We start from the raw sequence: 23,420 nt of genomic DNA, 5'->3' as shown, positions 1-23,420 counted from the left end.
AATTGTGTGTGTCCTATGGCTGGCGCTATCTCTCCTGTTTCTCAAAGGAGGACTTGGTCAACGTAGATACGCTGGCCCGTTGAACGCTCCAGCCCCCCCCCCCCCTTTTTTTTAATGGCTTAGGCGTTTTCCTGCCTGCGCCTTTCCTCATTTGTTTTGTAGCGCTTCAGCGCATGGCTGCCTCGGGCGAGCATCCTTCGCAGTTCCAGGTCGCAGTCAGATGTGCCCAATGCGCTGACCGTCCATTGGACCTCCCGCAAAAAGTGTCGCCATGCGGGTTGTGGGTGGAGGGCGCACTCCACTGCATCTACCCTCGCTTTCCAGAGGGAGTAAAGTCCGATGGCTAGGACACAATCACGGAAAGCGGGGTGCTCTGTGTCCACACACAGGAACTTGAGGCCCGGCCAAGTGACGTTCCACGATGTTCTGAAGCACGCTTGTATTTCGTGCCAGAAATACATCGCCGTGTTGCAGTCAAGGAATGCATGTTCTGCGGTTTCCGGTTTGCCACACAGGAGGCATCCGGCGCCCCAGGGGAGGAAGAAGCCCCGCTCCTGCTGACGCGCCATGACTGGCAACACTGCCGCGTGGAAACGGAAGAAAAAATCTTTTGTGCCGACTGGGATGGGGGATTGCCTGACTCGCTTGAGAACATCGCCTCCACCCTGAGGGACCGGTGGCTGACGGTACAGGGGTGGTGGCAGTGTCTGAGCAACTAGGTCCTAGTATAACTTTCGCGGCTTCACAGCGAGCAGGTATTCCCAAGAAAAACGCGTCTGAAGTGAAGCCACCGCGCTCGCTATCTCCCTGTAGAACCCGGTGGTGCGAGAGCCGTGATCGACAGGCGCTGATGTGGCAAGCCACGGCCGCAAGTGAAAGGAGCCTATGCATTGGATGGCCGCCTGAAGAAACGGGTCGACCTGGTCGCGGAAGAAAAGGAAGCGCTGGACTACGAGCTTGAGTTCTGCGTTTATCAGTCCAATGCCACCCCCCTCCACGCTCCAGAAGAGATTGGTGCGGCGCATGGGCTCGTATTGCGACCGCCAAACGAACACTGCCCACGACCGGTGTAGCCTCTGTATCGAGCCGGCATCGATGGTGGTAATGCGCGCTGCGTACAGAATTGCGGGGTAGGCTACCATGTTGCACAAGAGGTACCTTGCATAAATGGATATGTTACGGTTCCTCCAGGGGTGAAGTTTCCATTCGGCCGCGTCAACTTTTGATTTCCATCTAGGCGCCACCGCCTGGCCCACTCCGATCTTTACCCCTAGATATGTCTCAACACGGTCCGACCACCGCATGTTGAAGCACTTGCGCGGCTTTCTTTCCCAGCACCCCAACCAGGCTCCCTCGGATTTTTCAAGGTTCAGCTCTGCACCGGAGAAACCGCAGAACTGATGTGCCAGTCGGAGTACTTCTCCGGCTTGGGCAGCTGTCGTGCAGATAAGGGCAACGTCGTCGGCATATGCCAACACTCGGAGTTCCCGTCCGCCCATAACGAGTCCTTCGATTTTGGTGGACGCAGCAACCATGCGACACAGCGGCTCCAGGTAAAGGGCAAAAAGTAGTGGATACATTGGACAGCCTTGGCGGACAGAGTTTTGTACCATGATGGGGGTTCCTACTTGCCCATTAACGATTATGCTCGTCGTGATTTGAGTGTAGCATATCTGGATCCACTCCAACATGGTGTCTCCTACTCCGCAGTGCCTGAGGAGTGTGAACAGGAAAGGCCGCTGTACCCTGTCGAATGCCTTCCTAAGGTCGAGCTGTAGCACAGCCAGTGGTGTTAACCCTAGCTCTCCCGCCTCACAAGCGGTCCTCATCCAGTGAAGGTTGGAATTTATTGTTCGCCCTTTGAAGCCGCAAGTCTGGTGTGGGCCCACCACCGTACTAAGGGCCGTTTCGAGTCGATGAGCCAGTATCCGAGCCAGGATTTTGTAGTCCGACGACAAAAGGGAAATCGGGCGGCGGAAATCGGATGTGCTTGGAATTGGACCGGATTGTGGTGTTTTCGGCAGGAGGACCAGGTGGCTATTTCGCATGGAAGGAGGAAGTAGCTTTTTGTGCATTGTGTCCTCGAAAACTGAAGCGAGTATTGGACTTAACCATTTTTGAAAAGTCATGTAAAATTCTGAGACAATCCCGTCTGGACCTGGGGACTTGTTTCTGGGTAGCTGTTTGATTACGGATTCTACCTCCGCTGCAGTTATTGGAGAGTTAATTAATTCTCTCAAATCCTCCGATACCTTTGGGAGCTCGCTCAGAACTTCCTCGGGCACGGGGTCTAATCCAATCTGCAAATTAAACAGGCTGGAGTAAAAGTCCTCAAAGGCGCTTGGCACTTCACGCGGTCCCCGCGCGAGCTGCCCTTGGTGTTGAACCTCGGTGATGTTTTTCCGGGTAGCGTTCTCTCTCTCGAGCGTGCGGAAGATTTTCGAGGGCTGTGCCTCCTGCTCAACTCTCTGCTCCCTGCTGCGGACCAAGGCACCCCAGTAGCGATGTTCCAGTTCATTGAAAAGCTCTTTTTTAGTTACGCGGATGTCCTCGCGAAATTCCCCAGGCCTCTCTTCATCCGCCTCAATGAGGTCTCGGAGCGTTGACATGAGGCGGTTTTGGGTAGCTCTACCACGCGCGGCCTCTCGCCTGCCTATGGTAGTTGCAACTTCTTTGATTTTAGTTTTGAAAGATTCCCACTCGCTGGACCCTATCGTGCGGGTTCCCAAGCATTTTATTTCTTCCCGCACGCGTTCTACGAATTCTGGGTTTTGCATGATGGATGCGTTCATTATCCAACGCGGATTTAGTTTGCCATGCTTTTGGTTTACATCGTACCTAATTTCACATGTCACTAAGCCGTGGTCAGACAGTGGGACGGGTGTCACGGCGTAGTCTTGTATTCGTGAAAGTAAGTCTCCTGAGACATAAAACCGGTCCAGCCGGGCCTGAGACACACCACTCCATCTGGTGTATCGTGGGGTGGCCCACTTCCGTCCCGAGGCCGCGTCGGTCAGGTCACAGTCACGAACTACTGACTTTAAAATTCGCGACGAGGCATCGGTGCTGCTGCACCCACCTGCTCTGTCACTTTTTTCCGTCACACAATTAAAGTCACCGCCAAATATCACCGTGCATGGGACATTCAAAAGAGGGCGGGTGGCGGTGAAGAGCTCACTTCGTGATGGTGGGTCATTGGGAGCGTACATGCACAGGAAACGGGTGAGTTCCCCTCCCACAAATGCGTCCACTAGGCTGAAGCGGCCATCTTTGCCCAATTCGCAGTCCACGATTTTGACCGAATCATTTTTCCTAACGAGAATGGCTGCGCCGCCTGCTCGGGTCTCGGTCAGGGTGTGAAAACACCAGAACTGATTGCCGAACAGGCGTACAAATTTTTTTGCATCGTCTGGGTTTCCGATTTTTGTTTCCTGAAGAAAGGCTACATCAATTTTTTCCTGATTCAGAATTTCTAATAGCCAAAGTCTCCGTTTAGCGGAGACAAGGCTGACTACGTTAAGCGTGGCTAGTTTTAAAAAGGTTTGGGGGAGGCTCATTGTGGGAAAGGCGCTCACCTCGACTGCTTTTATCTCGGTTTCTCGGGGTTCCTTGACCCGCTTTCTCCCTGGCCGGTGTTGTTTCCAGCCCTGCCGCGAGCCTTTCGGCGCGTCACAATTGGGCTTTCAGGTCCTTTGCTGTCTTCCTGGGAGTCCACGGCGCCGGGACCCTCCGGTGGAGGGGGCGTTGGTTGGATTGTGTCCACGCAACCTCCTTGGTCCACGCACGGCAAGGGGTCCTCCGGCGGTGGCTGCTCCTCCTTTCCCTCTCGCTCCTCTCCCGTCGCCTCCTTGACCTCCTCGGGGTTGCTGCATTCCTCTGCTGCGGGGACTTCGGAGGCCGGCGGGGGAGATGTAGAGGGGGGCGGGCTGGGCCCGTCGGTTGGCGTTGCATTGGAATCTGCTGCTGCTGCTTGATCTGCGCTGCTCATCATGGCCGCCATGTCGTCCGCGTCCATGTATTCCTCCAGCTGCGGCCGTGCGGACGCTCGCTGCTTGACCCTGGCGGCGTACGAGACCGTGCAGTTTGCGTGGTCGTGGCCGAAGGAGCGACACGAACGGCACCACGGCGTCCTGAAGCTCCTACGATAGTGTCCGGTGTGGTAGCATCGAAGGCACAGTGCTGGCCTACCCGCTACCTCTATCAGTATGGGGCACCCCTGCACGGTCGCCTGGTGCGGTACGTCCTCCAGCGACGTGGGGCTGGACGGGATGATGTGATACACCCTGCTCGTGCCGTTCATGTGCGCGAGCCCGGGTTTTCTCCAGCCATCACGCTCGACTCGTTGCACACGGCCGAAGCGCTCCAGCTGCCGCACGATCAGTTCGTCAGGCACCCTCGGTGGAAGCCAATGCACCTTAACGGCGACTTCACGTTGGTTCGGGTTGATGACCAGGCATCGCCTTCCCATCACCACAATCTCTGTCCGTGCTGCCAAGGCTTCCATGTCGTTCTCTGCTCTGAAGGTAATCATCCATACGTGGTTGTACTGGAAGGGGCCGAGACACTCGATCGCCCTCAAGTCCGTGATGTTCTCGAGGGCAGATGCGAAGTCTTCGACCCCGTAGGGCCGCGCCGACAGATCTCCGTGCAAGAACAACGCGTTCTCGCTGAGCTTTCCGGTGGGGAGCGTGGGCAGAAGGGTGCGGTAGCGGACGGGCCGGCGGACGGTGACGGCGGGTCACGGGAAAACCGGTCCGGCGCGGCTGCGCCGGTCGCCTGTGGGGAGCTCTCGCTGGACATGACTTTCCCCGACGAGGGTTGGGGACGTTGATATCAGTGTTAGTAACGCGCCATATATCTTTAACGCATTCAAACTACGTCGTCAGCGGCGTGCGTTGGCGACTCAGCGGCGTTATAGCGGCTTGATAACTGCGTGGTGTACACGTGATACTACAAACCCGCTAGTTCTGCATTCTCTCACGTGACTGCGCCTCCTCTCCCTTCACTCCAGTCGGCGCTTCGCAGCTGCGGTGCGCTGCGGTGCGGTGCGCTCCTCCTCTCGAACATACACGTTAATTCACCAAGATTTCCGCAGAGGGACAAACGAGGCGTGTTAAGCCGAACGTGATCACGAGGGGGTGTTAATGTAACTAACGGGCAAAATGCCACCAAACTTCAACAAACTCCCCCTCATAGCATCACCCCGTGCTTCGCACTTCCTCATACTCCCCTTCGGGGAAATGCGGGGGAATTTTTTTTTATTGGCCTTTGCTTTTGCTCTTATATCCGTGAGCAACGGACGTCACAGTAACACGAGGCTTCCTTTACCTCTGAAAGAAATAAATGCAGAAATAGTTTGTCACCTGCTTTTGAATAAATATCATCTGAATCGCTTCTTTCTCTTGACCATGGGGGCAACAAATCACCACGCCCGAGTAGAAAATCGCTACACTTATCGATGATAGATAGGAAAGGCAAAGTGGACATTAGTAGGACATTATTTAAGGAACTTGAAGGTGACGCACTAATTTTTTGGCTTGTGTCAGAAGCATAAGCATTTCGTGCGTTTATTTTTAGTTACCTTAAAAATAATCACTTCGCTGTTTTTTACTGTTTCCTGAGGGTGTTTCTATGAATAAAATTGTGCCTGAGTTAGGGCAATCAGTGCTTAATTTTCAGGCGTCAATTTTTCGTTCTTCAGTAACCTTTCAAATCTAAAACCTTGTTTACAAATGTCTTCAAAAAAGTTTACAAGAACAGCTTTTAGTAGCCTAGGTGAGGAGTAGGTTTTTCGGCGGATGTCTTCCGTCGCGTTTCTGTCAAACTAGTACCACGGTGCTTGCGATTTGGAAAATGAATTGCTTTGGTGGCAATTTCCAGCCATTGGTTTAGCATAGGAAATGAGAACTGCTCATCCAAGAGTGCGCCAGCGTGCTGGTTTGGAGCTCTTGGTAGGTCATTGAAAACAATGGAAGCGCTAACGCAAGGACAAACGATTAAACGCACACAAGCCGCTTGAGTGTGTAGTTGCTTTAATTTGTTGTATTAGCGCTTCCATTCTTTGCCGGCAGGGAGTCTTCGCTAATGCCATGATAAAATCACAGTTCGTGTGTGGAAGCTTTACGCACCTTAAGGAGTACAGCGAGGAACTTTTCGTGTTAAGTTTTTTCGTTTCTTCAGGGGCCTACCACCTTAGATATTATAGAATGCCACACCAGATAGTAGACCCCAACGGAAATAATTATTTACCACTTCGTTTGTGCGTGAAAGTTCCTGTTTCGGCGAAACAAACAGCGGCGTGGTCGCCATGACAGCACGGCCGTCTTCACATCACTGCTCTCGTCGCACCACGGTGGTCTGGACGCGTGAACGGGCGCGCCCAGGCCGCCTGTGGTCGTTTGCGCCGGTCAGCGGTCAGCATGACGTCCCTAACGAACCTGTGACGTGTACACCAAGCGGAGCACCACACTCCCACAGCCAGCGTCATGGCTATATCACGCGAGCCCTGCCGTTAACAGTTTGGAGTAAGGCGCAAGGCGAGGGACTGAGCGCGTCATGCTGATGCCGCTCTTTGAAGGGCATCCGTTCTGAGCTTTCTCAAGCGTGAAATAAATAAATTGATTTAACAAGTTATACTAAACCGCAGCGGTTGAAGCATTGATATATCTCCATACACACGGGGTGATTTTACAAAGTTAGCTTTGACATTTCGTGGCAGTGCTTCCTTTGAGCTCATAACCCGGATTACACATGCTGTTGCATTCACCGTAACAAAGCAGCAGTATAAAATACGCGACGCTGCTTCACCGCACCCATGTTCACACACGCAGAAAACATTCCCCACAAGAGAGAGAAATAATATAAACCTATTCCAGCACTTCCAGCATTCCTGCCGCTCACCTGCCGCCTGGCGTGCCCTCGCAACGTAGAGACATGACGTATAGGCCTTTACCGAATATTTTTTCTCTTGGTATAACAAGAGCTCCATGGCACTTTCTATGAAATATTGTTATTGTTAATCAGGTTTATAGCGCAGTCTAACCCAAAGACCTAGCGCTACGGGTCATGTTCCCTAGTGCTAATCAGTGTGAATTTTGTATCACGACGTTCCTTTTCTCACACGTCATACGCTATAGTATATAAGTTTAATATCTGTTCGCTATTCATAAGGCGAACATCCTTGTGTCAAAGTTCCAAAGATTAGCCTGAGACCTGCCAATTTATGCAGTACGGGCCACCACCGGCCAGCAAATATTTCTAATCTTTTCTCGCAGAACCCGGCCGGTCCCTGCCCAAACATTGTTTGTGCAATTAGAAAGCCGAGCGGTGAGTAATCCCAGCCGGGGAACGTTATCCGCTGCTAGGTCAGATGAGAGCATCGAGGCAAATGGAAGATGCGAATGGAGGTGGTCGGCAAAAACGGCCCGATAATCTGGCTGAGTGAGGGAAGGACAAAATAGGCTGTATGCTAGTCAGGAGAATTTCCCTTACGCTCGCAGCACTGATGTTGCGCTTACTTCGCTCCCTCCCGTTTTCTCGCCTGATCCAATAAGCTGCCCTAATGCAGGCGTTTAAGCGGATAACCCAATAATACAAAAGCCATGTGGCAACGTGACGGTTTAACGACAAGGCCGCCTCGTTGATTGTGTGCAGTTATCTAATCAGAAACAAGGAACATTTTAACAGAAATTTGTCTTCAATACCTTGTGGCAAAAGTTTCGTGGTGCATAGATGCAGATCATGTTCGTTTTAGCATAAGTGTTTACTTGTACAGCCTGCCCCTATTCTAATGTGTAAATCTAACAGAGATGGTGACTGGAGCTGCACGCTTTCCTACAAGCGGTATTTCTTTTATGTGAGATGTGAAGCTGACAAGCTAGGATTCAGCAAACGTGAACTTCACAAAGAAGAATTTATGTCGTCCAACGCCCCATTTTAGGATCAAATATATCTTTGGAGGCCGGCTAAACCACAACGTATTACTGACGGTTTACTCTGTGCGGACCAAGCATTTTATCAAGCGTCACGTACTAACCTTGCAAACGTGATTATCTGTGGGGCGAAAGGAGGTATGCGGCAGGGGCGGCAGAAGAATATCGTTTTTAGACAACATTTGCAGCGAAGGGAGAATATACGGGTCCCAATTATTTTGGCCGAAACGTGTTCCCTAACCTTGATCGCCAGTGCGTCGCCAGTTTATTAAGCAGTACGATGGAGTTTGGCACAACACGAAGAACGAGATCAGTGACCCCGCTGTCACGGTGCAATAATGTAGGTAGTTGTGCTGTCTGGAAGGGGTTTAAATTTAGACACACAATAAAATCAGCAATTGTATTATTAATTAAAAAAGTAAGGATTCACTAGGACATCAGAAATGAGCCAAAATACGCTTACATAAAATGCAGGGTAAATTTGCGCAACCAGCCGCAATTTGTTTGCCCTCCAATCACACAAATCGTGTGTAAAATAAAAACATTGCCTACATAGTCTCCTTCTCGATCAAGTGAACTATTATTTCAGGCTCTTTCAGACATTCGGGAGTTTTGAAATACCCCATCCGCTGCACTGAACGTAAATTCCTGAAAACGCAGCTCACATTATTATAGAGACTTGTCAACGTGCCCATCGAAGTCCTCTACTATAAAAATTCGTGGGGCGCTTTTATAAAAGGACAAAACCAGAAACGCAAGAAAAAAGAAATGTTTAACGGCTTTCTCTTTGCAAAACGTTAAATGCTAGTTTGCTGCGGTTTAAGCTACATACGATGTTCCGTACGCGGAGGGGGTAATAATGGTTTTTCCCCAAGAAAAATACTCGGAAGGTGAACTGCGGGCTCTTGTGTTTATGCTGTTCAAGCTGCAGCAGCTCCCTCGGAGCCAGACAGCCATAAATTAGCCCTGTTGCTTTTCGTACCAGAGAAAAACATCCCGTTCGGGTAAGTGTTTTCCCCTGTCTCTAAATGGGAGCCAACTCGGAGCCGAGACGGGAAACTAAGGACATAATGGTGCATATTTTTGGACCGACGGAATCTTTACTGTCGCTTTATTATTAAAAAATAAATTTAGAAAAACTGGTTAACTCTTATCGGCAGGAGCAGAGCCTCACCGTATTCCGGGAGTGGTAATGCCGGCGGAATACCTGCGGCTGACCCATTTCCTTTCATTTGCTTCAACGTCTGAGAAACTATGCAGTAACCGTCACATTACTTGAACAGATTGAAACCGTGTGCTGAATGCCATAACTGTGTTATTTTGAATTATTTGAAGCCAATGCTAATATTCGTTTAATTTGTCACACGACATTAGATTTGTCCTACACCTGCTTGCAACTTATCCGAACGTTTACTTTTACGACGGCATGCCCGTTGAATATTGAAACACCGCGATTATCTACAAACCAATGTAAGTTCATAAGAAGTTCACGAATTATATTCTTGTAGGCCTTCTTCTTGCCTGTTTCTGCACCTTTAAGGAAGGTGCTGAATGCTCTGCCGTATACGATTGTTGTTGCCTCCGGAAAAAATCATTCTACATTCTAGATTCTACATATCATTCCACATATTTCAACACTCCTTTGCCGAATGCTCCCCAGGTTTTCGGTAGTGCGGAAAACTCAAGCTCTTCTGTTGACTACATATTCCAAAGATCTTGCACAATGTTTCAGTGTTTAGATTTCTGTTTACTGCGCACGCGCATGCTGTTATGAAGAACGATAGCTGAACGTCTCACCTTCGAACCTCAATGTTACGGTTGCTAGACAGGTTATTATCCCGATGAGGTTCGCTCGTCGAGGAAGTGCATCTCAATTCAGTGACTACACGAACGGTTGTGCTGTCGGCGCGTAATGCTGGTCATACGCACATCAGAGTAGTTTCTTGTGATGTGTAATGCCTCGTGATTATTGTAAATGATGCAAATGCCACGTCAGTGTTGGTGTTCTCTACCTGGGCAATTAATTTGACGGATTTCACTGGTTGCATTCTCTCGCATAGCTAATTGGGTAAAGCAATTTTATGAGCACTAATGGCTTCCTACGTCTTGTTATTGATTTGACGGATGTTGTTATTTTAGTATTTTGTAGACTTTCAAATAGGCGACAGCTTGTAAACATGCCTTGTAATTTTTAATACATGCGCCAACTCTTTACAGATGATCACTATCAGGTAAAGCTCTACTCTAAATAGGCAGATATTGTGTTTACTTCAAAATAAAGCAAATGATATTATGCGCGACTGCCTTGTAGTGTTTTGGTCAAAGGAAATTTTTGAGATATGGCAATGCTCCTTCGAGGATGATAAGATACGACATGAAAACAGCTACCGCTGCTATAAAATTGTGCACAATTTGTGGCCAGCCAACTACGGCATTTTGTTGATTTCAAAATGTGCCCGCCACCTTCAACACGCCGATGTTATGGTAAGTTTGTCTAGCGTTAGGGTAAAGCCGGAGACTCATATGCCGGTAAGTTTTTGCACGTAACTTCGGACTGCACGCCCGATGTCTTACCAGATCGGCTGCTGGGCTAGCTGTATTCTCCATTTTTGGGGTATTTTTGTGAATGTTAGGGCATCCTATGTCTTGATGTGGTCGCCAGAGCTCCACCCTGAAAACTTAAGTTAGGCATGAAAAGCGTAATCCGGAGCATGTGCAAGCGGGACCCACCTGAGGCTAATTTTCTTTTTCCTCATTATTTCATATATATAAAAAAACTTTATTTCTAGGCCAGAAAACCCTCGACTATTTCCGCTATGCCGTAACTTGTGTATTTGACTGCTGCGATTTCTTTCTCTATAAGTGCGTATGTGTTAGCGAAGACTAAAGCTGGTGCATTGAACTCCGCTTCAAACAGAAAATCTCTATTATTTTTCTCGCGGAAGAACAAATATACCTTTAAAGCACTGAGGGACGAACCAATGTATGCGTGTGCGTGCGTCTCGGTGTGCGCCTGGGTGTGATCGTTGTGCGTGCTTGCGTGCGTGCGTGTGCGTGCTTGTGTGCGTGCGTGTGCGTGTATGTGTATGCGTGTGTGTGCGTGTGTGCATGTGCGTGTGCGTGTGCGCGTGCACGTTTGCGTGTGCAGGTACGTGTGCGTGTGTGCGTGAGTGTGTGTGCGTGTGTGTGTGTGCGTGGGTGTGTGCGCGCGCGTGTGCGTGAGTGCGTGAGTGCGTGTGTGTGTGAGTGTGCGTGTGTGTGTGCGTGTGTGTGCGTGTGTGCGTGCGCGTGTGTGTGCGTGTGCGCGCGCCCTCTAGTGAGAGAATGATCAGCATCTTGATAACTTTGATTTAAACGAACCTGTTTCCACCACCCGCCGGGTTTCTAAAATTTGCATTCGTTCGTGCTTTTTAGGAGCATGTTTCTTCAAGAAGACGAAGAATATTCTTCTAGAAACCAAGACAAAAGATCAGCTGCTGTCGGGAAGTCCTATTTTGTCGCCTTTCTATACCGTTTCTTTGAGCTGCAATTTTCGTAATGTTTGACGGTTAGGTCCAGGTAACTCATTGCTGGCACTCAGAGATCAAAACGTTAAAACAAAGTTAGCTTTCTCAAATAAATTCTGTAAATGGTATAAGTACGACGACTTACCGCGACAACAAGCGGTGCCACAGTAAGCCCGTACATTAAAAAAACAGTGATAGAAATGTCCCTACCGTTTTCTTCATTCTGAATGTTGCCTTTCTCAAACGGACTAGTCTGAGAACAGTGAGCCCTGCACTCTCTTCTATGAAAACGCGCTATTTCGATCAAGATTTTGACATATGATGGAAGACGTAAATTTAAGATATAGAGGTCATTCATCGGATCTGGAGTTTTATAATCGGTTCATAAAAAACGTGGAGGTCCCTTGGTAATCAGTGATGTTTCACTATTAAAAGAGAAGCCTGAAGCATACAGGTCTGCCGCCGGTTCCCCATGAAGCGCTGCAGTAGGCGATCCAGGGGAAAAAAAACGAACTCAAACGTTGCGATGGGCTTCGCAAACAAGGCGCGGTAATTTGGCTAGCAAAGTAAGGCTGCTTGCAGTGAACAGGAAAATTGCCTAGCTTCCCGCTGGGGAAATCGCTACTATTTTTCCAGCATCTTCTCTCCTCTTATTTCCCCTGCCTTTGTGCCCTGGTCAGCTCTTCGACCCAATAATTAGCTCAAAATGCGTCCGGCTGTCGTCCGTTGCCCGTATATTGGATGGCAATGACGCAGACGCAGTAATCCAGAAGCAATACGAGCCCGAGCAATACATTTTGTGAAGAAGGCCGATAACAATACAAACAGCACTTCTATAGGATTTTTTCTGGAATCCGATAGACGTATTTGTGCTACGCAAACGTATAAATTATGAGAGGGAAATTGTAAAGTCCGGGGCCACTCCCAGAAAGCTTCTTTACAAGGAATCTACTAATCCTTGAGCAGATGGTACACACGTCGCGCCTTGTCTACAGGCCGCAATGTGGAAAGATCGCATCGTAAACAGTAACCTTGTCCTCACGCAAAATGTATTTGGACTGCTGGCACAATCCTTCCAAAGTTCCTTCTTTATTTCAACTTAACGACATAAGGGAAACACCAGTCGAGCACTCAGATCCCACTGGAGCCTAATGCACAAGAAAAACATTCTCATTTGCGACACATAAATTTATATCCCAGCCTTCCATACCAAATAAAACAGACGTGCTCAGATCAGGTCCTTCGTGAAATTTCGTAATTTTTTTGGAGGAGGTTTGATTTTTTCTATATTTTGAACCACGTTAGTTGATGATGAATTTCGAAGGTTTAAAAGAGGGTCTCGTTCTAGGTTTAAATTTGAAGCCTTTACCCGGGAACCTGCGCTAGAAAACCAAATGCAAGAAAATTCGTCAGCGCACCCTTCCACGTGAACGCTTTATTATAAACAAACTGTGCGTCCGTTCGCTTATGCTGATAGCACGTGCTGGCGATAGCGTAAAAGCAGAAGCAACTTGCTGTAAAAAACATGATCGTGAGTTTAAAATAGGCGTGAGGTTACGTGTTGAGTATGATACGCGGAATTTATTTTCATGCGTAGTTTGGTACGTGGCATAATTTTGCCAGGCAGTGAGTTTTATTTCGTAATTTCTTCGACGAAAGAACACTATTCGACGCAATAATCGCTGCAATTCAATTGCTGTATGCGTTAGTTATGCTCAGGTCGTACGTACAACGCTTTTAATTCTACATAGTAGCCGCTTTTGAGAATAAAAACCGTGGGTGTGTGAGCTCATTTCCTGGTTAAAATGAGGTTAAAAGATTAAAAGTTTAAGCAATGTTGTCTACTTTTCATACTCTCGCCAAAAATTTGGCCCTGAGGCATTGGAACTAGCCACAATTTTTCCGTGGCCCAATGACTTCGTTCACTGCAGATTACATTGAATTATCCTCTGGAAAATTGCGGTGCGCAGAGCAAATGACGGTCCAGGACATATGGCGTAAGATAACCTAGCTGTATTAGGGGCGTCATTTATTGCCATGATTCTACGTAAACATTATACAACAGTGATGCTTGATTCCCTTCTACACGACATTTACAAGTAGATTCAGCAGTGCATATTAGCGCCATTTTTTATGAGTTGTGGGTGAAATTGGTGTACAGGGCGGCATACTTTTGCCGTGGATTTTTTGACAGAGCCAGAAAAAAAAAAAACAATGAAGTGGACGGCTTCTGTGGCATTGACTGTGTACAGCCGCGGACTTTGCTAAAGGCACGTGAAGTCGAATCTCGGATCACCACATGCTTTGGCTAGCGCCCGTATCACACGCATTCTTTAACGCCGGTTTATTCCCGTCAACGCTTGGCTGTATTGTAAATTCCAGTGTGCAATTAATTCAGCGCCGCACAACAGGAAGGAATAGGAACGATGGCGACGAAATGCTGAATCTGGTGGAAATAGGAAGAAGTGACAGGGAGCTAACGCCTCTTTCAAAGCGAGCACACGTGACCACACAGACGCTGAGAGTGGAAAGCATGGTTTTGACTGCGTACGACGGCGAGCGCGAAACGCCGTCCTCTGGAGTCCTGAAGCAGGAATCCTGAAAGCGTAAGAATCGGCAAAGGGCGAAGTTCACGAGGGAGGTGGACTAGATACTGACGAATGGATGTTTCGATAATGTTTTCGCTTTGCTGCGTCTTGCATATAGCCCATGTGCTTCGTTGAACACTAACATCTATCCTTTGCGGTTGTGTTTGTGCGGTTGTGTGGTAGGGCCAAGGATATTTGGCCCTACTTGAGATATTTTTTCCGGAACTGCAGGCGGATTAGAGAGATCTCGCCTCTGACATGCTTTTACCTGATATATTTTGTGCACTTTGCACTCAGGAGGACGTGGGGTTCCGCAGCGTCAAAAAAAACTGATGAAAAGACTGTCAGATTTGAATGAAATACGTTTGATATTCCGCAGTCATGAAATATATATCCCTGAATGCCGTCCAAATACTTATATTGGAGGTCGAGCTCTTCGCTAGTGAATATCAGTGGTGATCAAGCACCTCTTGTAGGTGAACCTTCGTATCATCGGCCAGAGACAGAGTATTGAGCACATATTTACTGTCTGAAGAAGGGCGGACCTTCAAGTCAGCTTCTATTCAATACACAGACTGCTCCGCTCGTATTTGTCGGTAGCTCGATTACACAAGCCCTGCGCAAATAACACTTCACGGCGGCGTTTCCACCCGAGCCCACCCGACGACCGCCTGAAGGGGCTTCCCGTATGCAATACCGGCTAGACCAGTGTGGCTAACCGGTTCCCCTCGTCCGGGCAGCAACGTGTCAGGGTAACGGTACTGCTGAGGATGTTTTCTCACCTGTCAAATATCATCCGGCTTGGTGTGCATAGCTCGCATGTCGAAGGAAGATTTCTTTTTTAATGTGAACACTGCTTTTTCATCCCAGTAATGCTGTACGCGAAGAGAATAAAACATATTTCGCACATACGTGATCGCCAAAACAAAACAGCTCTCGAAATGCACGAAGAAAGAGGCTACACACACCACTATGTTTGCGTTGCCCACTTCTTCGTCCCGTCGTAAGCGCTGTTTCGATTTGCTGATATAAAAAAGGAGTACTAAAGACTCCGATTCCACAGCTGTCATGCCAGCAAACAAAATGTTTTTCTGTCAGTTCCTCTCAGTTCGGAAGTTGTTGAGATACTCAATGTTTTAGCCAAATACAGGTTTTGTTCATTTTATTAGGCTAACTTATACCCGAACACTTGTAATGTGTGGCGCAAGGTTCTCTATTTGAAATCTTTCTTTTCCTATTGTTCAAGATTTGCGACGTACCGTCACTGATAAGAAAGCGCTTACTGGTGAGGAATTTTCATTGCGCAGAAAAGTAATTCTGTTACAGATTTTTATGGCTCAGAGAGTTCTTATTCTACCTTTGAACAGTGTACTGCAACTGGCTAATGAACGGAAACTTCCAGAAAATCGTGTTTATAACACATTTAATGGCAGTCCCTCCATTTATTTGATGCGCCCCCTCCCTTGGCAGTGACGAATCTTCGAATAAACTCCCACCGATCTTCCTTTTATACACCATTCTTTGCCGAAATACGCTGACGTACTTTATGCGAAAGCAGCTTATAGATGTCAATACCTAAAGTTTATTTTCCGTATATACCAAAAATATGATTATCTTCAAGCTTGCAAAACTTCCAAAGGCGTTTTACTTGAAAAGGCTGTGTTGTTGAAAGTTTCGGCGAAATATACAATAATTAAGCAAAAACGCCCGTGTGTGCGTAATTTCGCCGCACGTTAAAAGTCCCCAGGTGGGCAAAATTAATCCGGAGCCATCCACTAGTGCGCACCTCATCGCCTGCGTTGCGTCGGCGCGTTACACCCTACAATAAATCAATAAAACTAAAAAATATTTCAAAATAACAAGCAATGCGAAAGATGACAATCGTTTGTTTTGCCAAAAATATGATGGCGAATTGTTCCCGTCTTTTCAACTATGAAATTTGGTGCCTAACTCCTTTTTGCCCACCGTCAATGCAAAGGCTTTGTTTTTTTTGCGCCTAGTTTATTTCACCAGGCTTCACAGAATCTCAAATACATTTTTGTCTTGATACCCAATCATTTTCCCATACAGGTAGCCATTACGTTTGAATATGGTTATATATAACCTGGCAACTGTTACGTAAGAAAATGTTTATTTTTCTCTTAACCGTAGAGTACTGGAACTAGACCGCGGATGAAACTTGCATGCTCCTTTCGGACGAATCTTCTGCTAAACTATTAGTCTAGGTTAGCAGCACACCTTATGGAAGTACGAACGAAGAACACGACAAGGAATGGGTCTTCTTATTTTGCCCTCTCATAATCTTCGCTCTTGAGACAAAAAGTAATTAGTAGCAAATTGCCTTACTTTGTTCCCCTTGAACCAATTTTACCAACGTCGCAGCGATATTCTATTATTTAATTTAGCTTTGCTGTATATGGCGCGTTACGGCGGAAAAAAGCTTTTATGTGCTGCTGTGTAGCAATTAGTGTATGGGCGGAGTGCTGGGGCCCGGTGCGGCGATAGCCACAATTTGTTGAAATATAAGTAAAAGAATATGTAGCCCTGAAAAAAGACGGCAAAAGCACGTCGAAGCGTTATCATAAGCATTAAATTCCAAAGAGACGTTAGTCATGAGAAAAATGCAGTTCTGCATGAAAAATAAACATCAGTACTTTTCACGTATTTATAGCTCCCGTGTGAACTGCTCTATTGTGGCCGGAATGTGCTTGTATGTAGTTCGGGTACAAACAGTGAATATTAAACGGGGATTAGGACTTACCTCCAGTGCTCCACGTACGTTATTTATTCCTGTTATTGGTTCTGTTTGCACAACAAATCGGTCGTAATTTTTTTCAAAAGAAAACTGATAGGAATGAGGTGTTGGTACAATTAAAGTATCTTTTGCAGCAATAAGCGCGACAAAGTAAGTTACAAAAAAAAACGACGTGTCGCTAGCATGCAAACCGTCTGCCTTCCACTCTAACCACTATTCAATACGTTATAGCCTGTGGCTTCTGGTATGCCTTCGTAACTCTTGAAATGGACTGTGTATTTGCGAAAAAAAAACACCCGTACTTTTAGTACGAAAACTTCACGCAGAGGAGTTTGATTATTTCTTGAATGATTTGATTGTAGGGTTTAACGCTCCCACCCAGCGCAGGCGATCAGTAGCGCCGTAGCAGGGGGCTCCGGATTAATTTTGACCACCTGGGGATCTTTACGTGCGCCGAAATTGCTTACACCCGGGCGTTTTTTCTTTTGGCCTCCATCAGAAAAGCGGCAGCCGCGACCGGGAATCAAACCCACGCCCTCGTGTTGAGAAGCACAACGCCTTACCCACTGAGCCAGTGCGGCGGGTGATTATTTCTTTATCCACTGAAAGAAGCAGTCACACAATTATTTTGTTTGGGAACTTGCTTATCTTGTGACTCACTACCAGTGAGTCTCAAATTATTTATTGGGGCAACGCTCAGTACCAAATCATAATGTAATTTTCACCTGCCTGCCATCTAACCCCTATTCAATGTTTCATTCAATCATTCATTTATTCATTATTCAGCTAATTCATTCATTCACAGTTAGCGTATCCACTTCACTGCAGTATGATGGCCTCTGAAGATCTATAAAATTTAAGCTGAATGCTACCTCACGGTGGCTAAGTCCTATTTTGTTGAGTTCGATGTTGTGTAGCTTCATTGAAGTTGTTAAATTAGCGTAAATTACACCTGAGACCGTGTTAAGAATCACGGTACGGGTGGTGGCCTAACGAGAGGTATATTTTGGGAACCGGCCTAGAAAAGGGGTGGTGTGGCACTTACTGTACGCCTAATAGGGCTTCTGTCGTAGCGCTTCAAGGAGGCTGGACCATCGTTCCTCCGTACCCTGCTTTGAATGTCACCAGCCACGCGTTAGGACAGCTACTGTGTTTACCCGCCGCGGTGGCTCAGTGGCTAAGACGTTGTGCTGCTGAGCAGGAGAATGCGGGTTCGATTCCCGGCCGCGGTGGCCGCTTTTCTGATGGAAGCGAAAAGCAAAAATGCCAGTGTGTTCGAGATTTCGGCGCACGATAAAGATCCCCAGGTGGTCAAAATTACTCTACGGCGCGCTTCATCGCGCTACGGCGCGATGAGGCGGCGTGCGACTACGGCGCGCCTCATCGCCTGCGTTGCGTCGACGCGTTAAACTCTGCAATCAATCAATCAATCAATCAATCAATCAATCAATCAATCAATCAATCAATCAATCAATCAATCAATCAATCAATCAATCAATCAATCAATCAATCAATCAATCAATCAATCAATCAATCAATCAGTACAGCTACTGTTCTAGATTAGGCAGTGTATATTGAAATGTCACCATACTTCCTGTGTCCACGGTTATTCGCACTAACAAACACTCAAATTATTAATGAAGAAATTCAGTGACTATGATTAGCTTTGTTTCCGCAGCGGCGAATAATTCGCTGCCATACCTGCTCGCGAATCGCCTTTCTATGTGGTCAGGTGGTCAACACTTTTCGGCTAATTGACGGAAAGTGGGGTTTAACTCATATAAGCTACACATGGGCCACGAGACGCACCGTTGTTGAGGGCTCCGGAGTAATTTTGAGCAAATTAGAACCTTCAACGCGCGCCTAAATCTTGACTCACGGGCATTTTCACTATTCGCCTTCATCAAAAAAGCAGCCACCCTTGGCCAGGATCTAAACCGTGTCCTAGAGCACAGCAGCACAACGGCTTAGACACTGAGGAACCGCAGCAGGTGAACAAATGCTTTGCTCTAAATAAGCATCGTAGAACGTTGCTCAATAAGTTTGAGGCGAAGCTCGCATAGAGTTTACAAGAGATCGGGGCGGGTTTTTGAAGCAAATATTTTTGGTACCAGATTATTTACAGGAATCGATGTCCACTTACGTGAATTTGTACTTTGTGCATCCAGCTATATTCACAAGTTCTCCCGCTTTTACACGGTCGCTTCTTTGGCGACATTATACTTAAAAAAAAGCAAACATTTATAACTTTAGCAGATATGCCAGGAAGCTTAAATGTTTCATGATCCGCTCTTTCACAAAAATATTTTCCGGCAGAGGCTGAAGCCTGCTTACGTAATGGTAGTTGTGTCCTATGCGCTTTTCTGGATGTGACGTAGTCACAGCGCTGTATGGTAAACGAAGAGATTTCGACAGTGTGGACTATCGAAATGTTTCCCGCAATGTTGGTGGCATTCACGCCAACAAATCCCAGCAACTTTTCAGATTTCCTTTTTTACCTACCTATTTGAAATAAACTAACACTTGTTGGTTTTATGTGAAGTAGGATTTCGCTAGTTTAGAAGTGTAAAATATGAAAACAATAGCACATGTAGGAATGGGCACAAAATGGTCATTTTAAACATTAGGCGAAGAGTTCGACAAATGATTATTATGAAAAAATTATAAGGTCGGCGTTTCGATGCGAAAGCCATGAAATATAATAAGACGTTCACACAACAAGTTCTTTCAACTATACATACCTTCATTTTAATTGAATTTCCGGATCTTCTGCGAAGGAGACTGTAAGAAAAATAACAACTCCAACAATCACATTATGAATAAATGCCGTTTTATTTGTGTATATTCTGAGCACATTCAGAAGAGAGCATTGTGTTTATTTTCATATTCTCTTTTCTTGGCCGAGCGAGGCTTCTCGAACTGACGACGCCATACACAACGTGGATTTTGAGAAAGCAATGGATCCTTCGCCAGAAATATTATCATATATTGCCAACATAAACCGCACTCAACCAGGCCAACCGGGTTCATTGTAAACAAACCTTCTGGCGCGAACCTTAGTTTGAGGCATTTGTGTTGAATAATTGAAAATACGAAGTACAGCCAGTCTACAGCAATGCTATAAACTCACATATATAAAGCCCCAATGAACAAATAAACAGCTGCACGTGCTGGTTGAGCATGCTCGCTTGATTATATTATACGCATTTTAAACATACGGTCAATGTGGAAAAGTATGAATTGTAGACAATAGCTGGGTTAAGTGTTATTGTGGCCGACATGGAGAGAAGCGGTAGTTTTGCAGATTGTGTGGTGATATGTATTAACAATAAAAGTAAAGAGTACAAGGCAACAATATTTACGAAATAAATTACTGCAAAAAGCACTCATTTCAGCAATATTTGGTACCAGAAGTATTGGGGCTTAAAAAACATCCACGGCTATGCGGAGTATGCACCTTTAACAAGAAATGAACACAAGTTGTCGCACCCTGTTAGGCTCGCGCCCTATCAGACTTTACGTTAGTAGGCTTGTTTTTACTAACGCTAGCCCCATAACTGGCTTGCGGAAAGTAAAATGAGAGAGTAAAAGGTTTCTTGACAGCACCTTAATAGTTACCTATAACAGATAAATGCAGTCCTTAAGAACCGCTACTACTACCGTGAAGAAAATATTTTTGAGCTTTATCTTACGCGCTGACAAATGACTTTATTTCATGCCCAACGAAAAAATGTATCTGAGGGTTAACACACACCTGACACAAGAATCCTGTAAAAAGCAGGAGCGTCCTAATGAGAATATATGAAGAGTACATTGAGTCAACTGTGGACCATGTGTGTTCTAGAACTACCCGCAGTGGCTAGCTTCAAGATTTCTTTTCCTTGCTTTCAAAACAACCGTACTTAGCTTAATGAAATTATTGCACTTATACTTAATTGCACAATGTTGACAAGCTCTATATATGCTCCTGTACTCCACCTCTTCCGTAAAACATTTTTGTGAAGAGAAAATCCACAAATGTGCGTTGGAAGTTTATTGATTGTTATTGCACTTTGCGGCCAAATTTCAGGGCTGGTTGTCCCTATGAGAGCACAAGATCAACTTGCTCGGAAAGATTTAGAAATGCTGTTAAAACTAGTACCGTAATTACCCGATTCTAATGCGCCCCCGATTCTAACGCGCACCTGATTTGCCTCGCAAAAAAACCGAAAAAACTTGCACCTCCGATTGTAACGCTCACGGGACTTTGTGACCCAGACAAACGAATGTGAGAGAAACGGGCGATTTATTTCCTGAAGTAATCTGACTCATCTAACTCCTAGTCGCTCTCCGCTGACCACAACATCTCGGCCTCGGTGCCTTCAAGCGCGTTTGCGATGCCACACTTCTGAACGAACGTTCAACCATGGTCTACGGGATCGTTTCCCACGCCTCACATGCCCATCCCGAGAGCTTCTCCAGAGGCGCACGCTTCTGCCATTGCTGTTATAAAGCGCGCAGGTGGAACGACTTGACGATGTGTGTGAACGCCGATAGAAAAGCCTGGGCGCCTATGCTTCCTGCGTCCGAAAAATCGTCGCGAAAAGCCATGGAGGAAAGAAAAGGTCTAAAAGCTTTAGGGCCATCTTGACACGGTGATGGCGATGGGTGGGACGAAATTTCCGCTCTTTCGGTTTCGGTTTCGTATCCGATTCTAACGCGCATGCGATTTTTCGACCTATTTTTTCGGAAAAAAAGTGCGCGTTAGAATCGGGTAAATACGGTAATTGAAATGTTACCATACTGCGGTGTTTGTTACTGTGGGCAAAGAGAAAATGCGTTGATTTCTTTTTAAAACGTTCTCTGCCACATCTACGATGAATTGTAGGTTTTACGCACAAAAAAGGCTTACTCCGAGAAATGCCAACGTCTATAAGATGTTGACTTTTACATACAACCTGTTTATGACTGCTGGTTTTCCATTTGGTAATATAAGGAGGCCAACAAGTCTTATTACAGCTATAAGACTATAAGAATCATTGGGCTCACACCAGCAGTTATGTAGAAAAACCTCTGCCACAACTAGGAATTGCAGAGCAGGGTGCCCCTGCAGCCCCCCCCCCCCAAAAAAAAAATCGATTAGAGCTTTTCAGGTAATGTTGTAACTCAACATACACGTTGACTGGAAACGTTTCTCCACAGCCAAGAGAATATATACATTGGCTGTAAATGTGCAGTTCTTGACTTGAACCCAAATTATCTTACCTTTATTTGCTGCAGTTCCATCCCGCAACATTTTAAAGCTCACCCACCAAATAAAAAGCGTAAACCTTATTTATATACAGGCAGTGCCTGATTGTATTTATTTATATATCACACGTGTTATCTTAAAACCAGCCAATGTGGTTATTTAGGGCTCGCCTGTAATTCGTATTTCTATCCCTGGTCGCAAGCTCCACAAGTCGTTACATAACTCGTTATTTATCATTCTTGTTACGACGGATTGAAATAAGCATCCAACGCAACGCCTCTCTTCTGACGTCTGGTGCTGACCGTGCACATAGGCAGCAGTTTCAGTTTATGACTTGCAGAGGGGCCTTCAAACCGAAGTTTCACCCCCAACCCTATAATGAATGGAACACATATTTGCAGAGATATTTCTTAAAAGCTAGGGAGAGTGGACAGCTTGCTATTTAAGTTTACCTTATTAAGTAGGAACGAAAGCGCAGCGTAGAGTTTCGAAAAGTACGTGTCATGGGTAACCTAAATGACAATTTTAATATCAAACTTAGTCTTCTTTGCTACTGCTATACGTATACTAATAAAAAATGGTGTGCTGAGCGTTTTGATATGGCAAGGGCTGTTAATAATTTATTCATGTATCACTAGAAAGACGCTAAGAAAAACTTCAGTAGCGCTAAAGTTTTCGTACGCGGCAAAATGTATAGTCAGTGCAGGAACGAAAATCTTATATATTGAAAACACCAATACCCTTCAAACACCAAAGTTATTAAGGTTTTTCTTTCAGCACTTTCCCTTCTGTGTGGTATTGCTAAAGTGTGTAATCTCATTCATGCTGAATGCGCTTGCTCTGTTCCTTTACTAGTGTGTATTTGGTGTATTTCGTAAACTATTATATGCGAATACTGAACAAAGAGTAGATTTATGCTGTCGTTCAAAAAAAAGCATTTGCGTCACCTCCAATACTCTTTCATCTGTCTGTAAATGCTCATGTAAAAGTGCTTGCTTTGCTGCGGTCACCTAGGCCGTTTGAAGCCGCACCAAAATCTCACTCTGGTGTTTATCAACTGAACTGTCACTCTAACTTTCGCAACGCATTTCACAGCCAACAATCACACCTAAACAAATTACATACAGACCGATTGGTCCGAATACAAAATAACACGTGTACAACCTTTCACACTGCCTGGATGCGTTTTCATCGTATGAATCAACTTCACACCGCAGAAGAAGGATTTCAGGACAACCTCCTACAGAATAAAATTTATCGACCAGTATTTCCTAAATCGTCAAACCAAGCCATTTCTCAAGTTTTCTCTGTACTCGGTGCTTATTTTATTTAAGTAACTACCATTACTCCGTCAGGCACGTTTGGCACTCACGTAGAATACGTCACAGCACCCACCAATTAGTCAACTAG

Source organism: Haemaphysalis longicornis, unplaced genomic scaffold (genome assembly GCF_048455015.1).
Source record: "Haemaphysalis longicornis isolate Haplotype H1 unplaced genomic scaffold, Haemaphysalis longicornis Haplotype H1 scaffold_7, whole genome shotgun sequence".
Classification (NCBI taxonomy): domain Eukaryota; kingdom Metazoa; phylum Arthropoda; class Arachnida; order Ixodida; family Ixodidae; genus Haemaphysalis; species Haemaphysalis longicornis.
Note: the sequence above shows the minus strand (reverse complement) of the source record.